The following is a 24,229-nucleotide window of genomic DNA, read 5'->3' as shown; positions in this document are numbered from 1 at the left end:
ACCTAAGTACTTGTCCAGTTCCTAGCAGTAATGGTCTCAGGCTACTACAGAACCTGTTCTACACAGGCTACTAGGTCTGTATTTTACAGGACGACTAGCCTGCTGCTAGGACCTAACTGCTCTACACATGCCAGCGTGTGTTAATTTGTGTTGCTCAGGAAATGCTTTGTGGAGTAGAGAACACTGCGTATAACAGATGTAACTGATAATCATCTGTAGCACTTGAAGGAGGTAATTTCAATTGCTACAGAAGGTCAGTTCAATACACGCACAGTTTTTTCCAGGACAGAATTTTCAAAAAATTGAAAGGGATTTGTTCTCTACTCTTCCTATACCTAAGTCAGTCTTTCATCAATTTCTAGGAATTGACTCATTTGTTCATTCAACACATTGATTGAGGCCCTCATAAGTAAGTTATTATTGAGCACTAGAAGTTGAACAATGGTCAAGACATGAATGACACACAATGCATATATAGATAAGTAGTATTCAAAAGTCATGGAATATTAGCATTGGGAAGACCTAGAGTGTAAGTTTCAAAATGCTAGCCAGGTTGATGGCTAGCCAAAAAATGGCTAAGATATTATTAACCCTACTAGACCCTGGACTCCTTAAGCTCAGCGGCTAACATGAAAACCATCATATTACAAGATGGTATAAAAGAACTATAAGGAAAGTGCTATGGAAGTACACATTAATTCTGCTTACAGACCAAGGATAAGGGTGCTTCACAAAGGAGCTTTGAGCTGAGCCCTGACACACTAGTTGGATTTTACCAGGTGGAAAAAGAAAGGGATAAGAAAAATCAAGAGACTGAAAGCTACACCAGGAGACAACTTCAAACAAGCAGGTCAGCTACGTCAAAGACTGCAGCAGAGTCAAAGACCGAGAGTACCAAGGAAGGGCCATACATGTGGCAGTAGTGGGATGTCTTAGGTTCTAAGAAAGAGCGAGTGCATTATGAGAAGTGAGGATTGTGGTGAGCTGAATACAAATGTGAGACGAGGTTGTGGAAGTGAAAAATGGGTGCCAACATGGGTTTGGTGATGAGGTGGAGTAAATAAAGATTGTATCATAGCCTGCATGACTCAGTGATGGAGCGTCATCCTATGAACCAGGAGGTCAAGGTTTGATTCCTGGTCAAGACATATGCCTGGGTCACGGGCTCAATCCCCAGTGTGGGGTGTGCAGGAGGCAGCCAGTCAATGATTCTCATCATTGATGTTTCTCTCTCCCTCTCCCTTCCTCTGTCATTCATGTATCATAGGAGGAGGCATGGTCAAGAGAAGTGTTTTGGTTTTATATTTACAGTGGGAGGCCATAGGTGGGCATGGAGGAGAGAGCCATGGAGAGGGTGAGTCACAAAAGACAGCCAAGAGAAATACATGGAGAGCCTGAAGCCTCAAGAGGCTGTTCTGCCAAAAGGCACGATTTACAAGACTTGAAACAAAAACATTATTTTATCTCTTTCTTTTAAGGGTTCTAAAAATTAGTGCTGGTGCTACGACTGTTTAACCCCACTGTACCCCTCCCACTATGTCTGTTCTCTATCCTGTCACAGGTGGGAGCTCAAGGGCAAGGCTGATACATTCTGGGGTTGTCCCTTAACCCTGCCAATGAAGCCCCACGGGTGACTACTCTTGTGTAAAATATGAACTTCTCCAAGATAAACTTGAAAAAGAAATACCCTGAAGAACAGAAGGTTGGGCAAATTTCCAAGCACAAACATGGGGGAAGCTGCATGTACAGGTCGCTGCAAGCATGCCTGAGGAAGGAGGCGTGCAGGGATGCTTGGTGTTGAGAGAGCTCTGAGTCAACCTGGCAGGCCAACATTTTTAATAGTTTCATCGAGCAATGAAAAAACTTGGTGGAGCTGGACCACAGTCAGAATTTAAGACAGACTGCAGCCACTTTTGTCTTTCTCATTGCTTGTCGTAGATGGTGCCTTCTCGCAGAAACCCGAAAACATGGCAAATAACTTTTTTTCGTATTTGCTGCATCTCCTTGAAATGAGTTTGTTTTAAAACTGCAAGATATTAAAGAGCCTTATGTCTTTTAAAAGCAAAACAATGTCAGGACCACACAAATTACACAGCTTTAACACACCTGCCAGTTGCTTAAAGAAAAAATTCACTTCAAATAAAAGCTCAACATCTGTTGTTCATAAAGCCTGTGCTGATGCAAAGGAAAGACCTCAAATGGGCCAGTGAGCCTCTATCAAGGGGTGACTCTTCTAGTTGAGAAGAAAATTTCTATACAAGTTTGTGAAACAAAAATATATTTCTAAGACCAAAACAATACTGCATGTATATGTGTATGTAAATGTGTAGGCATGTATGTACATATATATGTATTACATATACATTACAGATAATCTATACTAATAAAAGGGTAATATGCTAATTAGACCGGGTCGACTGGACATCTTCTGGATGTCCGACTTCCTTCCAGACAAAGCCATGATGGTGGGGGCCAAGGCAGAGGCAGTTAGGGGTGATCAGGCTGGCAGGCAAGTGGTTAGGAACCAGTGGTCCCAGATTGTGAGAGGGATGTCTGACTGCCGGTTTAGGCCCAATCCCGGCAGTCGGACATCCCCTGAGAGGTCCCAGATTGGAGAGGGTGCAGGCCGGGCTGAGAGACACCCCTCCCATGCACAAATTTCGTGCACCGGGCCTCTAGTACATATATAAAATGTATGTATGTATTGTAATTTTCCATCAGAGAAAATTCTGTTCATAAATATTTAGAGAATGTGAAGTAAGGAGACCACTGTATTAGGTGAATTGGGGAAAGCTTTTGGAAATAGATAAGTTGCTCTTTGTCTTAAAGTTAGAACAGAGTTTGGATTGGCAAGAAGAAAATAAAGCATGATAATGCAGAAGAGCCCACAGGTGAGGAGCAAAGTGTATGAGAGAAGAGTGTGAAAGGGTGTAGAGCCAGTTCATAGAGACTGGACTGCTGGCATAACGGTTTTAAGTTTGATGACTGTGTAAAAGCCACAGTAAGGTCTTCTTTCATCTGTTAATTCCGGTTTTTTATTCATTAATTGGGCATTGATTTATTAACCAGCAAATATTTATTAAGCACCTACTATATATCAGGCTATGTTAGGGCTACAGCACTGCTTCCCAGTCAGGGGTAGTTTTCTCCCCCAGGAGACATTGGGCAATGTCTGCAAACAGTTTTTAACTGTCACACTGACGCTTAGGCCAGAGGTAATGTTAAACATCCTACAATGCACAAGACAGACCCAACCACAACATTTTTCAGCCCAAAATGTCAATATTGCTGCTATTGAGAAACCCTGGGCTAGAGGATACAGATACTCAAGATTAAGTCCCTGCCCTCTCTGGATTACTAAGGGGAGTTGACACACTAAACTAATACTACATTAGACTAAACTTCACAATGAAGTAGGTATTGGCTACTATGGAAAGGCAGAAAAAGATGCCACTAACTTCTCTTGGAAAAAATTCTGGAATTAGGTCACGTTGGAGGTAAGCTTTAAAAGATGAGTCGTGCTCATTTCAGCAGCACCTATACTAAAATTGGAATGACACAGAGAAGATTAGCATGGCCCTTAGGCGAGAATGAGACACAAATTCATGAAGCGGTCGGTATATTCACACCTAACTTTAGGTAGAATAAATGTGTAAGGAACCATAGGAATATCTAGATGTTGGGTGGCTTTCATGCTTCCTTTGATAAAAGGAAAATAAAGTAACATTATGAAAAAAAAAAAGATGAGTCAATGCTTCCCCAAATAGGAAAGGTGGGTGGAAGGAGACTGTTCCAAACGTGGCCTATTTGGCACCAGTGGGCGGTTTGGCATGACTGGAATATTGAGCACGCAGTGCGATGGGCCGGGGTGGAATGTGAGAGATGTGACGTAGGTCGGGACCGTATCCAGGAAGGTGCTATGGGCCCTGCCAATCTCTATCCCAGCCCCACTGAGGTCAATGTCCACACAAGTTATGAAAGGGAATCCAGAAGTAGCTGTTCATGGCATTATGTTCGTGGCATTCTTGTCTGTAGATTTCACTTCTTCCTCTGGGCTCTGGTAAACCTGTGTCCTCTTGAGTTTTCAGTAAAGTTAATAGCAAAATAAAACCCTTGCTGATAATTTATCCTAGAGATAGGAGCTGTCAGATAATCATTCAGAATTTAAAATCTCAATATTCCTGCAGATGAAGAAAATAGTAGGATAAAAATATAGCATGGCTTATTAGTAACATCTTACCCATTTTCTCCTAAATGGTTAGAACATGCTGCCTTTCCCTGCTCTGTACATCAGCATTTCTGTTATTAAAACTGTCTAAATCCTAGGAGGATTTGCCCCATGAATTTAACATGACTGAGGAAACGTGCTCCAGGTAAAACTTAGCTGCAAATTATCTGACTGAGACTAGCCTTCTTAATAAAGAGAGCAAAATTGAATCACCACCTTTTTGTAGCTTAAAATGTGGTTACCTTTCTCTTTCACCCCCAATTTCACGATTATTTATAATGGAAATCAGGCAGCTTTATAAAATGATTGCAAGCAACACAAGTACTTGTGTTCAAAACCAGAGGCTGCTGGAAGAGAGTTAAGGGGTAGAGAAAAGAAAGACAGACAGACAGACAGACCAAACTACCATATCTAAGCTTCTCCAAAGGCCACCCTACATATGCAGTTCATTGGTCATAGGTGGGGGCTGTGTATGACGCCCCTAGAGTTAGTGCCTACTGAATTGGCATTTGAGTTATTTATTCAAGCCCAAGTTCCTACAGATGTATAACCATGACTTTTCTGTGTTTGAGTTCTATAAGCTCTACAAAAAGCAAGTGAAACACAATTGAATCAATTATTGTGGAAAAGGAGAAAGTGTAAGGTACAACCTTGCATTCTAGTCTGTGGAAGCCCCCATTTCAGTAGTTGATTCTAGAAAGCTTTCCCCCTCTTTGTATCATCCCTATGCTTAAAAGCTCTATTTCATGCCCTGGCCTGTTTGGCTCAGTGGATAGAGCATCGGCCGATGGACTGAAGGGTCCCAGGTTTGATTCCGGCCAAGGGCACATGCCTGGGTTGCGGGCTCGATCCCCAGTAGGGGGCGTGCAGGAGGCAGCCGGTCAATGATTTTCTCATCATTGATGTTTCTATCTCTCTCTCCCTCTCCCTTCCTCTCTGAAATGAATAAAGAAATATATATATTTTTAAAAAACCTCTATTTCCTTTTGAAAAGAAGCCATGCTCCCCTTTCCCTCTCTTCTATTTAGCCTACATTTATACTCAGTACTGTTACAAAAGTAACAACAGGCCCAAGATGGAGCACTTGTGCTAAGCCCTACGTCGGCAAACTAAGATTTAATTGCAGTTTTAGTTTCCTGGAAATGTGACCTTTACTCAGTCAATCTGGAATTACCTGGTCTGCACTAGTGATGTAATTTGAGTAGACCCCCCTACCCTCTCCCAAAGGAAGATGATCTTGCCTGAAATAATCCACTCTTTTCTAGAAACTCCCTTTTCCTCCACACCTGCCCCTCCCCGCCGCCCCGCCTCTACAAGCCTTCCATTTTGTACAGCTCCTCAGAGCTCCTTTCTATGTGCTAAATGTGATGCTGCCCAATTTATGAATCACTGAATAAATCCAATTAGATCTTCAAATGTACTCAAGTTGAGTTTTGTTTTATAACAGTACGTAAGACTCTTTGTTAGGGTCCCTTAGCAGCACTCTTAATAAAAGTCTAGCACTAGATATTAGGCCATTCTAATAGCTTTACAGGAATTAACTCATTTTATCTTCACCACGTGCTTATGACAGAGGTTCTCTTATTGACCTCATTTACAGATGAGAACCTGAGCAGAGAGGTGAAGTGACTGCTCAAGGTCACAGAGCCAGAGAGAGGGAGAGCCAGGAATCAAATTGTGCCATCTTGATTTATAATAAGAAACATATATTTGGTCTTTGTCCCTGTTACTGGCACAGAGCTCCTAAAACCCTTGGAATTTTCTAAGTGATGAGAGTAATAAAGGTGTCTTTTGTTATTTTAATGAGTGACTTGGGACAGAACCTAAGGATGGGGGTTGGTGCCTGGAGAACCAACCATGTGATAAGAGGGTTGGACTTTCAGTTTCATCCCCCAGCCTCCAGGAAAGGGAGAAGGGCTGGAGGTTGAATTAATCACAAATAGTTAATCTCTCATGTCTATGTAATGAAGCTCCCATAAAGCCCTAAAAGGAGAGGGTTCAAAGAGCATCCTGGTTTGTGAACACAGGGAGGTGCTGGGCAAGTGTGGGAGCTCCATGCCCCTTCCCTACATCTTGCTCATACAGCTCTTCCACCTGATGTTCCTGAGTTATATCCTTTTATAATAAACCAATGATCTAGTGCAAGCATGTCAAACTCAAAGGCTAACACAGGCCAAATAAACAAGGTTTAAGTTTATGTGGGCCGGAAAAAGACAAAAGCTTCAATTTTCATAGAAACATAGGTTTATTTCGATACGAACATGCTGAATACAAAGGGCTGAAATAAATGAGTAATCCTATATAATAAAGAGGTAATATGCAAATTAACCCTTATGCCACAACACCGTCACAAGATGGCGGTAAGCACTGCGGGGGCAGGGCTGGCTGCTCAGCCGTTGCAGTTCCTGCAGCCTCATGGGGGGGCAGGAGGCCCAGTGGCCACTCCGTGTGCCTGCTGTGGTTCCCGCAGCTCTGCCAAGGGGCAGGTCCCGGCTGCTTCTCCAAGTGGCTTCCACCAGGGTGACCAAGCCAGCAGGGGAGGGCAGTTAAGGGCAAGATCAGGCCAGCAGAGGAGGGCAATTAGGGGTGAGATCAGACCGGCAGGGGAGGGCAGTTGGGGGTGACCAGGCCATCAGGGGAGAGCAGTTGGGGCAATCGGGCCAGCAGGGGAGGGAAGTTGGGGGTGATCAGGTCATCAGGGGAGGGCAGTTGGGGGCAATCGGGCTGGCAGGGGAGCAGTTAGGCATCAATCAGGCCAGCAGGGGAGTAGTTAGGGGGTGATCAGGCTGGCAGGCAGAAGCAGTTAGGGGCAATCAGGCAGGCAGGCAAGCATTTAGAAACCAGCAGTCCCAGATTGAGAGAGGGATGTCCAAAGGATCTCAGATTGGAGAGGGTGCAGGCTGGGCTGAGGGACACCCCCCGCCCCCACCCCCCACCCCCAGTGAATCAATTTCATGCACCAGGCCTCTATTTGTTAACATAAAATAATAGAACATTTTAATAAAAATTAATATTTTTTCTTGAACATTAACTTATCAGACACTGAATAACTGTGCAAATTAATAAGTGTAACGTAAATAAACCTATTTTCCTTGTTCTCAGAAAGTGGAATATTTCCTTTTGCACACACCAAACAAGTCAGTCCAAGACTAATGACGTAGCAATCAGCTGCTAAAATAATCACTGCTAGTATTAGTGGAGAGAAATGGTGGGCCTGTGTGTAAGGCACATAAGGGAAATGAATGCAACACGATTATAGTAATCAGTACTTAGCAAATGTTGTAGTTCATTATTAATAATTATGTATAACAAGATATTATAAAAATTAATTTACAAAATTTTTATTAAAATGTTTCTTACATCCCATTATATTGGCTGGGCCACAAAAATATTCACTGTGGGCCAAATGCAGCCTGCAGGCCGCAAGTTTGACATGCTTGATCTAATGTGTAAAATGTTTCTCAGAGTTCTGTGAGCCACTCTAGCAAATTAATTGAACCTGAGAAAGGGGTTATGGGAACCTTTGGTTTATAGCCAGTCAGTCAGAAGCATACTAGTAAGTCACAGCCTGGACTTGGACTGATATTTGTAGCTGGGGGTGAGGGGAGGGGTAGTCTTGTGGGACTGAACACTTAATCTGAAAAATCTGATGTCCTCTCTGGGTAGATGCTGTCAGAATTGCCCAGTGTTGTATGGGAAGACCCCCGACCCCAACATCCACGTTGGAATTGGTACCGGAGCAAATTTACAAACACAAGCCATTGGAGCTCTTGGTCTCACCGAGTGCTGCTTCAAAGTCACACATGGCCTCAGATGGTTTCATGCAGAACATCTGAAGGAACAGAACAGCAAATAGACTGCTTGTTGTGTTAAGGAGTGTGACTAACAGCTCAAATTCTCCCCACCAGTGCCCTTGAGTTTGAGGGTACAGTTATTGGTTGCAATAATCCTCACTGTTTATGGTTCTGTAGGAACTCCTTTGAAGCAGCCTAATTCCACCCTATGAAGCAATTTTACATATTTTTTAACTACCACTTGCTTTTCAGGGGAGAAAACAAACAAACAAAACTTTAAACAAAGAATGAGAAGGTATACAGGTAGAGGCAAATGGTATTCGGATTCTGGGATTTCCAGCATTGTGGGTTTGACTGACTGAAACAATCCTCAAAAACAACTGAAGGCTGTAAGCCTCGGCAAGGCTTTGTCCTTTCAAAGTATCAATGCAAATACCCGTTTCTTTGCCAGCCCTCCTCAGATGTCCACTGCTGATCCCTGGGGAGAGAACAAAAGTTCATTACATCCTCTTTCTGTAACCAGGACAGCAGACCCCCCAGGGGCAGCCCTGTTCCAGGTCCACACCCACCAGGCAATAGGCCAAAACACTACAGCCAACTCCACACCATTTCTGAGAAATGGATACTTCACTCAAGACTTTGATGAGAGATGGAGAAAGAATCACATTAAATACACTATTTGGCAAAATGTCTAACACAGCCCCTTGCCCCCACCCAACAAAGAGAGGAGATGGAAATAAGCCTAATAAATGTAGAGAAGGAAAATGTGGAAGAAGAGAAAGAACAAGGAAATGAAAAATGTTTTCCTTTAAACTCAAGTGAACCAAATATCATTGTTGGCTAAGTTAGCAAAGGGGAGTCAACTGGGAAATGATAGTGAAATAAACCAGCGAAATTGAAGTACTTGCTGCTTCTCTTCTCTTTAAGGCTCTGTAATACTTATGAACGTATGAGGTTAAATCACAATGTCAGGAGAGTGAAGATAGTGGAATTCATTCCTTTCCAAAAGTTATCTGATTATCCACATGCAATTTGCCAAAGAGAAGACACACCTCTTTATACAAGCATACCTCATTTTATTGTGCTTTATTGCACTTTACAGATTTTATTTATTTATTTATTTATTTAGTTAGTTAGTTAGTTAGTTAGTTAGTTAGTTAGTTATATTTTACAAATTGAAGGCAAGACACTCCTCTAACAAAAATATTTTTCTTTGCCCTCCCTGGTTTGGCTCAGTGTATAGAGCATTGGCCTGCGGACTGAAAGGTCCTGGGTTAGAGTCTGGTCAAGGGCACATGCCCGGGTTGTGGGCTCGATCCCCAGTGTGGGGTGTGCAGGAAACATCCAATCAATGATTCTCTCTCATCATTGATGTTTCTATTTCTCTCTCCCTCTCCCTTCCTCTCTGAAATTAATAAAAATATATTTAAAAAAAGATTTTGCGTTATTGTGATACTCATTCTATGGAAGTGGTCTGGAACTGAACCCACAACATCTCTGAGGTGTGTCTGCATAAGCCTTCACTGAAGTTTGATACAAGATAACTCTCAAGCTTTCCAGCTCCCAAGTTGCTCAACTATAGTTGTAAAAGGATAAAGCTGTGAACCTATCAAGCCTCGATTTACTGCCCTTGAACTTGAATGTCAGTGGCTTGAGAAAGAACACATTTTTGTTATTATGAAATCATCTCAGTAATAGGAGAGTGCCACTTGTATTTTAAGAGAAACCAACAACTATTGTCTCAACCCCATGAGGTGCCAGCCACCAGGACCAGCACCACCCCAGGTATCTCCCTGCACCTGGACAAAGCGGCCAGCTGACACATCACCATCTACAAACACATCAGCTCAGACCACTTCCCACACAAAACACTCAATGACTCCCCATTGTATGCAGAGCTCAACCCATACTCTTTAGTCAAAATTCTTCATCACTTGGTCTCTACATACCTTTCTCGACCAGTTCCTGTTCCGCGTGTCATCCCACCTCCCACCCACTGCTGAGGATGTAGGAAGCTCCTCAGCTCCTCTGAACGTGCTTTTACCTCCTCTTGTCACTCCTGGGCCTGTGCTGAAACGTTCCTCACGGGAGGCTTCCTTCCCTCCCTCCCTGCTCTGTGGCTATATTCATCTGCCCTAAACTTTCTTCAGGGTCCAGATTGAATCTCACCACTTGTACCAATTCTTTCACAAATCTCCCCTCCTCTGTCAAAATGAATTTCTTCCATTATAATCCCAGAGCACTTTGCAGCAACATATGGCATCCGAGGATGTTTCTTTGTTTTTAATACATATTCCTAGATTACAGTAACTCCCGCATCATGCTTATCATCACCTAGCATACTGTACATTTGACTTCTTTCTTCATTGCCTGTCTCCCCAGCCAGAAAGTACATGGACTTTGTCTGTTTCGTTTATTGCTCTATGCCCCATGCCTAGAACAGCGCCTAGCAAAGAGTAGGTACTCAATAAATATGTGTTGAATGACTCACGGGAGTCTAGCGGTCCCAGCCATACTGTCCTGCCCATCTTTCTATCATCCAAGAGTAGCTGGCCAAGTGCTTTGCACCTGCTTCTTGAATCCAGCCGGATTGAAGAGCCAGCCACCTGCATCTGGCTGTGACTATCTCCTCTGCTTTAAAAAGATGTGAATTTTGCTGCAATTACACAGCTGTGGTGCTGTGAGGCAGGCAGACACATGAGGGTGAGGCTCTCATAGGAAAACTCTAGGTTAAGCTCTTACAGGCAACTCTAATTGCTACATCTAGTTAGGGAGAGGAAATCAGTTACATTAAGAATCCTTTGTGTCAGAGAATCAAATAAAAAGCTGTTGGGTAAAATTTTTCATTCCTCACTCCCGTCAGCTTCCTCAGAGAAGACAGGGAGATAGCAGCACTTAGCAAGTGTTTCATGGGCCCAGCGCTATGCTCCCATGACTACAGAACCCAAAGAGAAAGAAAAATCTGGTCTTTGGCCACCAAGTTGCTCTTTGGCATGTGTTGGAGAGGAAGCCGCCACGTTGTCTCTGTGAGATCTTAAGGCTTATCCCTGCAAAAGATCAGCCTCTGAGGCTTGAATCTATGCCAACTGCTTCCAATTTGGAGAGCTGATCCTCTTAATGGAGCAAGCGACAGAAGCACTGTTCAGTTCACCTCTGTTGGTAAAGTGGCTACTTGTAGTGTCCTCAATCACTTCATCTAAAAAGAGATAGTTTTCCCCTTAATATTTGCAATTTTTGATGCGTTTACATCATCTTCTGTAGCATCTTAAGTATCACAGGGCCCACTTCTCTTTTTCTGAGAAACCCAACAAAAATATATTAAGAGAAAGAAATATGATAATATGAATATCCACAAGAATTACCAAAATAAATTCCAACAGATCTGTTATACATAAACACAAACAATTTATATACTCGTGCACCCATGTGCGTGTGTATTCAGAAGTGGTGTGGTAACGTTAGTGTCAGCCCGATCAAGATTCTAGGCAAGCTATGTCACCTACTAACCATAGGAATTAGGGCAACTCTCTAAACTTTTATTTCCTCGTCTGTAGGGATAGAAATAATACCTGTCCACAGTTATTTTGTGGACATTAAATGGGATAATTCTTGAGTATCACTTAGTACTACACCCACAATATAGTAACCATTCCATAAATGACAAATGAATAAATTAATATACTGTCAGGCACCTTCAAACTACTGGTCCAGCCCTACTACATTCCTGAGACAACAGGAATTTTCTCATCCCCCAAACAACTGGGTCCTGAAACTACTGTTTACAGCAGCACTGGCTGCCACTTAAGGGCCACTGTTCAAGGTTCATGACCCAAGGATTTGTATGCTGACTATTACAATTTTACTGCCTATGACAATGGTTTTCTTATAGATGGAAATCAGGATCAGGAGGAAGAGGAGCCTTTTTCTGCTTTGCACAAAGGCACTATACGGGCAAGCGCTGGCCCTGGGCAATTAAAGACAAGCACTGGCGCCAGCTCCCTGGAAGAAAGCAACCGGGCTAGATGACTGCCCTGTCAGCCACAGTTGGGCTCATTCATGGGACGCTAAACACTGTAAGTATTGTTGAACGGGGCTGAAAAGCTGCTCTCGGCTAGACAGTCTTTGGGTTTGTAAATGTTAGCTACTGTGCTTGCTGTCCTTATTATACTCTTTATTTAATTTTATTATATTATGTGTAGTGTTCAACCTCATTCCAAAGGCCATGCCTGTCTCCTACAATAGCCCGTCAGCATCGTGTACCTGCCATAATAAAAATCAAAAGGCAAACCCAAGTGAGCACCATGCCATCTGGAAGCATTCCGGTCCTCCCCGGAATGGGGCCCTCTGCAGACTCAGCCTCCCTCTTTAGGCTGAAAACAGGACCTGACTCTGTACAGGACCTGCACAGCCTCAGCCAGCTAGCTGAGAGGTGAGAAGACGCGTGGGCAAAGTGAAGCAAGGGCAGTGAGTCCGGGGGAGCAAAGGAAACACTCAGGTCAACTGCAGGGCAGCCGCCAGAGGTGGCCTTTTGTGTGGGTACCTGGGACTCATTAACAGTCACCCGGACAAGATTGGTCATAGCTCCAGAGTGGGAGTGTCTTCCTTCTTCAAGCCCCCATCAAGTGCTGTTTGTACCTCCTATATTGGACCTAGACATTGCCTGGTTGTCCTGGAAGTGTATAAAGGCAAAAGATACAAAGTATAAGAGCCATGTTACTCTCTCTCTTGCTTGTTTATACCACAATTAGTGGCCCGGTGCATGAAATTCATGCATGGGGGGAGGGGGCGCCCTCAGCCCAGCCTGCACCCTCTCCAATCAGGGACCCCTTGGGAGATGTCCGACCGCTGGTTTAGGCCCGATCCCACAGGGATCGGGCCTAAACCAGCGGTCGGACATCCCTCTTGCAATCTGGGACTGCTGGCTTCTAACCACTCACCTGCCTGCCTGCCTGATTGCCCCTAACCCCTCTGCCTGCCTGCCTGATCACCCCTAACTGCCTCTGCCTGCCTCATCGCCCCTAACTGCCCTCCCCTGCCAGCCTGTCTTGCCCACAACTGCCCTCCCTTGCCGGCCTGATCACCTCTAACTGCCTCTGCCTTGGCCCCCACCACCATGGCTTTGTCCGGAAGGAAGTCGGATGTCCGGAAGATGGCTGGTCAATCCAGTCTAATTAGCATATTACCCTTTTATTAGTATAGATAGATTATATAGGATAGGGTTGCTTAAATAGTGGGGGGGAAGGCCTTTTTCAGCAGGAGGAGATGCTCTTGGCAGAGAAAAACATATAATCCCTATATCTGGACTGATAGCCAGCCATATGTACTGTACTGACAAAGCGATCATTAAAAAATTGAACCACTTTTTTACACCTTACACCAAACAGCTGTTGCCCTTAAAACCCCTCCTCGGCCCCCACCTTAGGTTCTGCCTTTGCAGTTTACCCAGATTTGGTTCTGATTGGTTGGTTTCTATGCCAGTCAGCATCTCTGGGCCTATCTCTAGGCCTGATCAAAGAGGCAGGGCTGAACAGCAGCCCTGCAGAAGCCTGGAGAGAAACAGAGATGGGGCTGCTGGCAAAGCCAGGAAAGAGAGAGGCAATGACTGATCAACAGCTGCCACGGAGGCTGGGGATCAGACCCTGCCTCTCTCTCTCCAGGCCTCTCTCTGGGCCTGATTCGCAGCCCCCTAGGCATCAGTGCTGGGTCACTGCACCTGAACAGGCTGCAGGCGGTGCTGGGTGGCCACAGCAACCCAGCACTGACTTCCAGTGTTCGGTTGAGCCTTGGTCATTGCAGCGTTAGGGACCCTGGCTCTTTATGTATATACTAGAGGCCTGGTGCACAAAAATTTGTGAACTCGGGGGGGGTGGTCCCTCAGCCCAGCCTGTGCCCTCTCACAGTCTGGGACCCCTCGGGGGATGTCCACCTGCTGGCTTAGGCCCACTCCCTGGGGGATCGGGTCTAAGCTGGCAGTCAGACATGCCTCTGGAAGCCCAGGAGTCCTTGGGGTTGTCCACTTGCCAGCGGGGAGCAGGCCTAAGCTGCAGTCGGACATCCTTAGCGCTTGCTGAGGAGGCAGGAGAGGCTCCTGACACCACTGCTGTACTGGCAGCCATCAGCCTGGCTTGTGGCTGAGCAGAGCTCCCCCTGTGGGAGTGCACTGACCACCAGGGGGCAGCTCCTGCATTGAGTGTCTGCCCCCTGGTGGTCAGTGTGTGTCATAGTGACCAGTCATTCCCAGTCATTCTGCTGTTAGGGTCAATTTGCATATTACTCTTTTATTATATAGGATAGAGGCCTGGTGCAGGGGGTTGGGGGCCGGCTGGTTTGCCCTGAAGGGTGTCCCGGATCAGGGTGGGGGTCCTGCTGGGGTGCCTGGCCAGCCTGGGTGAGGGACTGAGGGCAGTTTTCAGGCTGGCCACATCCCCTTCAGGGTGGGGGTTCCCACTGGGGTGCCTGGCCAGCCTGGGTGAGGGGCTGATGGATGTTTGCAGGTATCTGGGATTTATTTATCTTCTATTACTGAAACTTTGTAGCCTTGAGTGGAGCCCAGTGCCAGCCAGGGCAGGCGGGAATCTTGGCTTTCTCCATCGCCAGGGGCAACCCAAGCCTCCTGCTCGCTCCAGTTCTGTGGACGCTGCTATCTTTGTGACTGAGTGATGGTTAATTTGCATATTACTCTTTTATTAGATAGAATATATATATATATATATATATATATATATATATATATATATATATAGTAAGTCCATGTTGGTTGATCATAAATCCATCTACCCACTTTCAGAATACACATTGCTATTATCTTGATTGTATTACACAACTCTGCATTTGTCAAAACCCATAGACCTGTACATCACAGTATTATTGTGTATTGATTAAGAATGAGAGGTTATAGCAGACACCACTGTTGCCTACCCAACACCCTTTCTCCCAAATGCCACTTCCTTACTAACAAAATCCTGATTCTATTCAGGCATTGATCTGGCTTAGGGGAGGCTGGCCCTCTCAGCCTCTTAGAGATACAGCTAAGCCAATTGGTAACCTGATTTCTCTTGTCATTGATTGGTTCAAGGCTGGCATTTCATGGGATCCTTACCAATCCAATATGCGAGGGTCTGGAAGTTTCTGCTCAGGTTCTTTTTTCTCTTTCAAAGGGGCCTCAGGACAGTCTTGTGCCTATTCTTTTCTGGCTTTTGGCCTTGTGTGAGGATGTGATGCCTAGAGCTGGTAGAGTGATCTTATGAATCAGCGGAGCTAGCACACATGCAGAGGACAGCAGACCAGTCAGGCAAAAGGAATCCAGGTCATACTGCCAGTGTTGAGCAGCTGAGTTCATGATCCTAGAGACCAGTCCACCCTACCACCTCCTAACTTTCTGCTATGGGAGGTGATACATATTTTTCTTATTGTTGAAGCTGGTTTATTTGGTCTTCCTATTACCTACAGCCAAAAGTATCATGATTAATACACTGGTCCCATGCTCTTAGAAATGGGTCAGGCATCCTCCTGTAGGCCAACAACAAACACACAATAGGTGTCTGTTATACCAAGGCCAACATACCGTGTGCTTGTTTTGTTGTAGAAATTGTCTCTTGATTATAGGTGGACTAGCCACTTGTACCTAATTCAGCCAATAACAAATGCTAGAAACTTAAGCTAACGATGCCTTTAAAGTTATTAAAGTTTGTCTTGTTTTCTATTTTATTGTTCTAATTTTATGATAAATTTCCTTTTTCTCCTTTTTTTTTCTAGGTTTTGTCCTGGTGGATGCTAGATACTTCCGTTTCAGCTTCTCATATACGCAGACTCTTGCTGCATCTGCTCTCAGCAGGGCTCCTGCTGACTTTTGTTGTCTTCATCTGTCTAAAGCTTCATCTTCCTTTGGCTTTTATTGTCATTTAAAACTCTTCTTCCTTTCCCTCTTTCCTTGATCTGAACTAAAATCAAGGTTGTCCACTGAGATGTATGTTTATGAATCAATGTTAAAAAAAAAAAATTCTCTATCCCTTTTAAAAAATCACTTTTTCATCACCTTAATTTCTTTTTGGTGTTTTTTTTTCTTCATATTTTTCTCTTGATTGAAATGCTTGTCATCCAGGTTTTTGGAAGCCTCTTTATTGCTATTGAACTCTTTTTCAGATTCACATCTTTGTCCTTGCTTAACTCAGATTTGATTATCTCCTTATTAATCCAACAGAAAGGAGTCCTCCCATATCCTTCCAGCCGACAATTGTAAGATAAAAAATGATCTGCCATGGGCATCCTGCAGGCAATGTGTCAAGCAGGCAATACATCAAGCAGCCGAATTTATCAGAACTCGACCTTCTTTATATATCACTCCCTAAAATGCCTTGTGCAATAATTCCAGTAGACACTCAATAACTTAAATTGTTTTGAATTAAATCAAATTGAATTTTTATAGTCACTACTAGATGACAGGCAACATGCACAAATTTGGCTGTTTTAAAACACATGGGAAAGGACATTAATACTAGAAGCATCTTGAGATTCTAATACCTATATTCGAGTAACTCAATATAGTCAAGAGCTGAATATTTATGATGTGGATTATCTGGTTCTATTCCATTGATTCATCTGCCTGACGACACCTCTGACATTTTTCATTCTAATATCTAAAATATTACTAGTATCATAAAATATCTAGCACACAAATTAATTAATCAGTTAAATGCCAGGAGTTTGACCCTAATGAGTTAAGGTCTGGGGATATTAAGGAGATTGCAACATCCAGGATCTTCTTAACCTTTGTGGAGCAGGAGGGAGGATGGAATTTGCATGAAGATTCTCAAAATGTCCACTCAGTTTATTATTATTTTTAATTGTAGTATGATAGCATACAGCCTTTCACATCTAACTTTTGTTTCTTCTATCATTAGTCCTCAGTTCTCACCTGTGGTGGCAGCCAGATTTAATTTCATTCATTTTCTCATTCAGTTACTTATTCATTCAACAGTCACGTGTCAATCATCACCTGCGGGCAAGCACTGTTCTGGGTGCTCAGGATATATCAGAAAAGAAAGCAGAAAGGACTCCTGCTCTCCTGGAGCTTACATTCTAGTGCAGGGGATATTAGAATATAATAAATCCATAAACTCAGGGGGAGCTCAGTTTTTAAAGACAAGTGAGGCTGAGTAAGAAACTGTTCAGGGATGGCCTCTCTGAAGAGGTGCCATTTAAACAAGGCTTATTTTTTTTTAATTTTATTTTTATTTTAGAGAGAGAGGAAGGGATAGAGAGAAAAAAAATATTGATGTGAGGGAGAAACGATGATTGTTGCTTCCTGCACGTGCCCTGATTGGGAGCTGAACCTACAGCCTAGGTATGTGCCCTGACCGGGAATCAAACCCACAACCCTTTGTTGTATGGATGAGGCTCCAACCAACTGAGTCACACCGGTCAGGGTGAACGAAGGCAAGAAGACTTTTTATTTTTAGATATTCTATAGATATTTCCTTCTTTTGTTCTCTGATAGAAGTATCTTGCAGCAAGGAATAGAAAGACTAGAGTCTAGTGATGTGATATTGGGAAACTCTTTTTACTTCCCTGGTCCTTACTTTTCAGTTCAGCGCGCTGGTGGTGGTGGTCTCTCTGTCTTCTGTCTGAGCAGCTGCCTGGACTAATTGTTCCAGGGGTGGACCTGCAGTGCTCAATGCCGACCAGGCATGACTGCCTTACCACACTTCCATTGGGCAGTGAGAGAAATTGAATACTTGGTTTAGGAGATGTCTACTGATGAGTAACCTCATGAGTGAACCCTAGGGACACCCACTTTCCCCCTATTTCTTTTGGTTGGGTCCTTGAAGGACTCACTTAACTTGGTTTGGAGCTTCTCCTATTGGTTGTATTAGGAAGGACCAGGAGAGGTTACAGTTAGCAGGGTTGATTACTATAACTGTACCTATTATTTGTTGAGTTTGTGTCTTGTCTGATGGGAAAGGGGGCTAATGCCAAGAGCGTGTCAGCAGACCTTGGAGGAGTGGGCAGCAGAAGCTTGACGCAGCCTAACTCAAGGTAGCCAGCTCTTCACCTCATCTTGACAATACTGGGCTGATTGCATGTTTCCCCCTAACCCCCAGGGGATAATTACTCTGGGTCTGAGGAATAACGGGAAGTTTGGGTCACCCAATTGTACTGTCTTACTGTCTTGTCTGTTGTGTCTGACTTGTCAAGAGACAGACTTTATAAGGTTTGAAAATACAGTTTTTGAAAGAATCAGAGATTCTTGTCCTTAAAAAAGATTTTGTCCTTAAAAAAAAATGTTGGTAAACTCTGAATGAATAGCAAGGGAAAAAACTAAGAAAAATTCAGGAAGTGGTAGAAGTAATTGTGAGAAAAGATATTGTCATGGGAAAACTCAAGTCTACCCCCTGGGTGCATCTTACAAAACTGGGCCACGAGAATGCTCTTCCTTTGCCATGCGGCCACATTGTCCAGAAAATGGGTCCTTAAATTATATTACCATAATGCAACTTGAGTTATTTTGTAAAAGAGAGAAAAAATGAGGTGAGATCTCCTATGTAGAAGCATGTATGCTTTTATATCAGGATAGGTCTGTTCAAATGAGCAAATGTAAAGTTATGACACAAACAGATAAGCTGGTTAGGCCAGTTCTGCTGGAGTCTCCTGAGAATGAGAATGACTCATTCTGACTTCAGCGTAATGCCCCGAGGCTGCCTCCGCTCCACCACCTTTTGGAAGATGCAGCTGCAGCTCCTCACCACAACCTCCCACGGAAGAGGGGCCTCTACCGGACCAGACCAGGAATGACCATTCCTCCCATACCCGAAGGAGTACTAGATTTGGTCAAGAGTTTCCTCCAATCCAGACAGGGCAATTCCCAATTAGACAAATGCCAAGAGGAAGATTTCATGTCCATGGCTAACTGGCAGGGGTGGTCTGGATGTATACTCCTTTTCTGATGTTGGACCATTTAACTGGAAGAATAATACGCCTGATTGACCAGTGCCACTTTTAGGACTGGACTTATTAACTAAAATGAATGCCAAAATAACCTTTGCCCCTTGCTGGCTGGACACTGAGGTGCCTCTAGATAAAGCTTGTGCCATGCAGTCAGCTTTATTGACCTTAACAAAGATAGAAATTCTGGCTGAGATCCCTAAAAGATTCTAAAAGTAACTCTGGTAGTACGGGCAAAGGGCTGACCTAGAAAGGCAAAAATCGCAGCCCCAATCCACATGTAATTGAGGGCATGAGCAACCCCCCATCCCCCACATAAACAGTATTCTCTAAGAACAAGCTAAGAGTGGAATCTAACCATAAGTCGCAGTATTCTTCTTCTTCTTCTTCTTCTTCTTCTTCTTCTTCTTCTTCTTCTTCTTCTTCTTCTTCTTCTTCTTCTCCTCCTCCTCCTCCTCCTCCTCCTCCTCCTCCTCCTCCTCCTCCTCCTCCTCCTTCTTCTTCTTCTTCTTCTTCTTCTTCTTCTTCTTCTTCTTCACCTCCTCACTCAAGGACATGATTAGAGAGAGGAAGGGAGAGAGAAAGAGAGAAACATCAATGGGTTGCCTTCCATACATGCCCTGACCCTGCAACCTGGGGATGTGTCCTGACCTGGAATTGAACTGGCAACCTTTTGGTGCCCAGGATGACACTCAACCAACTGAGCCATTCTGGCCAGGCAGGTGGCAGCTCTTAGAGTACCAGCTTATTTGGCTTTGTCATTTACTGTACAATACTCCCATCTTACTTATGCAGAAACCAGGCACTAATGAATATGGGTTTGCTCAGGACTTGGAGACCATTAACCAGAGAGTGAGAGACATCCACCCAGTGGCCTCTAATCCCTACACCTTGCTGACCACCTTGTCTGGGGAATTCTGTTGGTTTACTGTGCTGGACTTAAAGATGCCTTCTTTTGCATTCCCCTCAGCCCTAAGTCTCAGGAACTGTTTGCACTTGAATGGGAGGTCCCAGACTCTCAAGTTAAGCAGCAGTACTACTGGGCTGTTCTCCCCCAGCGGTTCAAAAACTCCCCACCCTGTTTGGAGAGGCTTTAACTAGAGATTTAAGGGAACTTTGGCCAGATAATGGAGCACAGATCCAATGTGTTGATGCCATTCTCAATTGCCAGTCTCAGCAAAGAGGCTTCTGACAAAAATACCATTTAACCTTGAACTTCCTGGCTGAATGGGGATATGAAGTTTCCCAAACAAAAGAAAGTCCAAATATCCAAGTCCTCTGAGGACAAAGAAACTTGCTCCCAGACAGGAGGGAGGCCCTAGCTAGGATGGTAATGCCCTCCACCCTTGGACAGCTAAGAAGATTTCTAGGAATGGCTGGCTTTTGTAGGATCTGGATTTCAAACTTTGGCTTGATTGCAGAACTGTTCTATAAGGCACTGAAAAGAAAAGATCGAGAGCCTTTGATTTGGACTGGACTGGGGAATGCCAAAAGGCCTTCCATGCTATTAAAGAAAAGTTATTGATAGTCCCAGCCCTCGGCCTCCCAGACTTAAGAAAGCCTTTTGACTTGTTTGCACATGAAAGACAGGTATCTAGAAAATATTAAAGGCCAGTGGCCAATTTCTCAAAACAGCTGGACACAGTGTTCAGGAATAACCAGTTTGCCCGAAGACCATGGCTGCTACCTGTGGCCCTCTACAGGACGCTGAGGAGTTCACCCTGGTACCACCCAACACAGTACATACTCCACACCATGTGTAGCCCTTACTAGCACAAGAAATAGGATGCTAGCTGACCTCCAGTTGGCCGGGAAAATACCAGGCCATTCTTTTAGACAATCCTAATGTCATTCTCAAGACTATTTCACTCTAAACCCAGTCACCCTGCTTTCCTCTGAGCCAGAGGGACTGAAACAATATTGTATTCAAATAATTGCACAAGTCTCTTCTAGCCACCAGACCTGACTGAGTTGCTGCTAAAGAATCCTGATCTCGAGATGTTCACCCATGGAAGCAACTTTATGGACACGGGAAATTGGAAAACAGGATATGCGTGGTGACTCTTTAGGAAACCTAGGGGCAGGTACTTCAGTCCAGAAGGCTGAATTATTGGCTCTAACTTGAGCCCTACACCTGGAAAAAGGTAAAAAAGTCAACATCTACACTGATTTCAAATATGCATTTACAGTAGTACATGCCCATGGATCAATTGGGAAAGAAAGAGGACTTTTTACATCAGGAGGAAAAGAAATTAAACATTCTCAGGAGATATTAGGTCTCCTAAAGGCAGTTACATTATGGAACCGAAGTAGGTTGCCATCATCATGTATTACCCAAATCATCAGCAGACCAATGGCTTAATCCCCCAGGGAAATAATAAAGCAGATCAAGCTGCCAAGCTGTTGTGCCAAACTAAAATTCCAGTATCCCTGGCAGCAGCCTTTATTCTTAAGGCTAGGACTTTGCCTTAAAGCTAGCCCCACCTGAATATTCCTTAGAAGACTTAGAAAGAGCAAAAGCATGGGGCTATTCTACTTAACCCGAAAGATGAGTGGATGAGCAACGAACAGGTGATCATTTTGATCCCAAAACACCTGATGGAGGAAACAGCACCATCCACCAGAGCAGCCATTCTGGATGGGATGCCTCATTCCCATGGATGTAGAAATGCATTACTGGGCCAGATATGCAAATAACTGTTCAAAAGATAATTTAGAAATGCATTATCTATGTCAGAAATAATCCTCAAACAGGACCTCACCCAGAAGACAGGATGGTCCAGAGCCAAGGATTGGGCCCTGGAGAAGGTTGGCAAATTAACTTCACTATGATGACCAAAACAACTGGAAATTATCGATATCTGCTAGTTGTGTAGATGCTCTTGTGGGATGGTCGAAGCATTCCCATGCAGGTCAGAGAAGACCTCAGAAGTAATAAAAGCCTTATTAAAAGAAATGGTTCCTAGGTTTGGACTGCCCTCCTCTATTCAAAGTGACAATGGGAGCGCCTTGATTGTCAAGGTGACCCAGGAGGTTTCTCAACAATTAGAAACACAATGGAAATTCCTGGGGGCCACAATCCATTGGAAAAAAACAGAGAAGATGAATCACACATTAAGAAAAACCACTGCTAAATGTTGCCAAGAGACTAACCTAAAATGGGATAAGGTATTGCCTATTGCCCTGCTGAGGATGACAGTAGCTCCCAGACGCTGGATTCAATTGAGTCCTTATGAAATATTATATGGAGGCCCTTCCTATGTCTTAGAGAAAATCTTAGAAAGGTTGATGACCTAAATATTAAAGAATTGGACACTATAAGGTATGTACAATCCTTGGGATTAACTTTAACTGCTATTCATAAGTTTGCTTCCAACAGGATGAAGTAGCCCACAGATGTCCTATTAGACCATTTCAAACCCAAAGATTGGGTACTTTCAAAGTTCTGGAAAAATAGACATCCTGACAACCAACTTCAACTTAAGTGGGTAGGACCTTATCAGATTTTACTAACCACTCATTTTTCTGTTAAACTAGAAAGAGTCAAGCCCTGAATTCGCACCACTCTCACTGGAGTTAAGCCTGCTCCAGACGTATGACCTCCCACCCGAGAAACAATACCCTCAAAAACCACTGCTCAACCACCTGAGTATTCCGGCAAGCCCACCCCAGACTGTAAGATGCTCTTTAGAAGGAAAACATCTGAAAACCTGGACTAGACTTTGCCAAAATGAAGAACACCCTCTGGTTGATATCCAAGATAATTGTTTTGTAATCTCTAACTTTCTCTTCTTTCCGTTTTCACCTGTTACAAGTAATGCCATCTGTTGTGGGCTACCACCTATGTAAAAATGCACAACCAATCTGATTGCTGTGACTGTGGACTAGTGCAGAAGGCATGCCTTATACACCCATTTAATATCTCGGACTGGGAACAATGGATGGAGCAAGTCACCAAAGATAAGTGGGGTTCCTCTCCCTAACTCCACATTTAGGGGAACATGTGCCCTAATCAGATAAGAATATTGTTCATGTATCTCTGCTTATGAGACTAACATTACTGATCTGTTACCTCATATGAGTACAGTCACAGACCAGGTTGATAACCTTCTATATATGGATGCATTCACCCACTGATTCATTTCTCTTCCCAGCCACTAGGGAATGCTCATAGTAGTTTTACTTCTTCGTGGCATCGGGATACTAATTGGATATTGCTGCCTTTACAATTGTGCCTGAGGGCAGCTAAAGCTAGCAACCTGATGATGATTCAAGCTGAGGACCCTCGGCCTAGGACCCAAGTCTATTTCCAATTACGTGTAAAACAGTTTCATTCCTCTAATCCCCAAAACTCTGTCCCTTCTCAGCTAGAGCTGTCATCAACTCTTCTTCCTCAAGATTGAAAAATGGTCATAAGGGAAGAATTGAAACTGAAGGTCCTTAGGACTTTGATTAAACTTAGTTTTAAATTCTAGCTCTAAAAATCTCTTTCTGTATCTATCATCTATCTATCTATCTATCATCTATCTATCTATCTATGCAAAAAGGTTTACAGTTTTTCATATGGAAAGTAATATAATAATCCTATATAATAAAAGCCCAGTGACCGAATGGCAGAATGACCAGAACGACTGGTCAACCAGTCACTATGACGTGCACTGACCACCAGGGGGCAGACGCTAAACACAGGAGCTGCCCCCTGGGGGTCAGTGCACTCCCACAGTGAGGGTAGGTTCACAGCTGCTTGACTGACCGGGATGAGTGGTGCTCCCACAGCAGGCCAATCCCCATGGCCACGCCCCCCACCAGTGCATGAATCCCATGCACTGGGCCTCTAATAAATAATAATGCAAGAATAAACTCTGTGTTTTGCAAGCTCACAACTATAAAACTACTTCATTCAGAGAAAGAGAGAGAGAGAGAGAGAGAGAGAGAGAGAGAGAGAGAGAGAGAGAGAGAGAGAGATTTTATTTATTTATTTTTAAAATATATTTTATTGATTTTTTACAGTGAGGAAGGAAGAGGGATAGAGAATTAGAAACATCGATGAGAGAGAAACATCGATCAGCTGCCTCCTGCACACCCCCTACGGGGGATGTGCCCACAACCAAGGTAGATGCCCTTGACTGTAATCGAACCTGGGACCTTTCAGTCCCCAGGCTGACACTCTATCCACCAAGCCAAACCGGTCAGGGCGAGAGATTTTAAACAAGAGCTCTCATAACATATAGCATCATTCTCCTGGACAGTGCCATTCATAATAAAA

At 43.9% G+C, this 24,229-nt stretch overlaps 1 non-coding gene across 1 annotated transcript; it reads left to right on the top strand.

The window, feature by feature from the left end:
- Nucleotides 1-3,518: 3,518 nt before the first annotated feature.
- LOC118677870 lies at nt 3,519-3,625 on the top strand. Its single transcript, XR_004974593.1, has one exon. It is a non-coding gene; the product is annotated as a U6 spliceosomal RNA (small nuclear RNA).
- Nucleotides 3,626-24,229: the final 20,604 nt, after the last annotated feature.

The sequence above is a fragment of the Myotis myotis genome, unplaced genomic scaffold (assembly GCF_014108235.1).
Source record: "Myotis myotis isolate mMyoMyo1 unplaced genomic scaffold, mMyoMyo1.p scaffold_m19_p_2, whole genome shotgun sequence".
Classification (NCBI taxonomy): domain Eukaryota; kingdom Metazoa; phylum Chordata; class Mammalia; order Chiroptera; family Vespertilionidae; genus Myotis; species Myotis myotis.
Note: the sequence above shows the minus strand (reverse complement) of the source record. Positions and strands in the feature narration are given on the sequence as shown.